Genomic DNA, 924 nt, shown 5'->3' with positions numbered 1-924 from the left:
TTTCTGTTTTTGTATCCCAGCCCCACCTCCTATATAACTTTGGGTAAGGGGCTTGACCTCTCTCAGCCAGGCTGATCCTCTGTACATGGAGATGACAGCACCATGCTCCTGGTAGTAAGGGTTAAACAAGACATTTTGTGTAGAGGCTGAGTAAAGGCCTGGCCCATGATCACTGCTCAATGAATGTCAGTGAAGGTAACATCATTATTATTCCTTCAGGGGTTTGAGCCTTTGCCTTGTCCTGCCTCCCAGGCTACCAGTTTCTTTTTTTTAAGTTGACATTTTCTCATTTCAGAGATCTGTAGAAACGACATGTTTGCACATCAATTTCAGGTGTAACTCAGCTTCATTCACCTGTCATAGACTGCTTTACAGAAATATTTTTCTAGGGAAATGTCACAATTTCATTATTCAGTGCCTCATGTTGTGCTTTGACTCACACCGTTTCCTCCAAGTTAATCCACCAAGGGTGGTGGTTTGCTGGGGAACTGCACAAAGTACGGAACGCTTCGTGAATGTGCATGTCATCCTTATACAGGGGCCATGCTAATCTTCGCTGTTTCGTCCCAATTTACTATATGTGCTGCTGAAGCAAGCACCAGGCTACTGGCCATCTCCCCTCTGGGAGGCAGTGCAAAGAAGAAGGGAACAAACAGCCTGGAATCGCTCTGCCAGGCTCACACAGTGCCCCTGCTACCTTCTTGCTGTTTAAGTTTGGGCACATTCTGTAATCTCCCTGTGCTTCAGATCCCTCTCTGCAAGTGGAGGAACAATAGGATCTGCCTCTTAGGGGTGCTGTGAGGATTAATGAATTCATCTCCAAGAAGCCCTTCACTTGGTGCTGGCTGAGTGCCTGCCTCTCACATCCAAGCAGGACATGACACAGTGCCTGTCATCAGCTCAGCACTCAACAAATCACTCTTT

General features: G+C 46.8%; 1 non-coding gene across 1 annotated transcript; it reads right to left on the bottom strand.

Moving 5' to 3' along the window:
* Positions 1-493: 493 nt before the first annotated feature.
* Positions 494-599, bottom strand: LOC125147029 (U6 spliceosomal RNA). The gene has a single exon (XR_007144967.1). It is a non-coding gene; the product is annotated as a U6 spliceosomal RNA (small nuclear RNA).
* Between the last annotated feature and the right edge of the window lie 325 nt (positions 600-924).

This window comes from Prionailurus viverrinus, chromosome A1, assembly GCF_022837055.1.
Source record: "Prionailurus viverrinus isolate Anna chromosome A1, UM_Priviv_1.0, whole genome shotgun sequence".
Classification (NCBI taxonomy): Eukaryota; Metazoa; Chordata; class Mammalia; order Carnivora; family Felidae; genus Prionailurus; species Prionailurus viverrinus.
The sequence above is the reverse complement of the archived record's forward strand: the minus strand, read 5'-3'. Positions and strand labels throughout refer to the sequence as shown.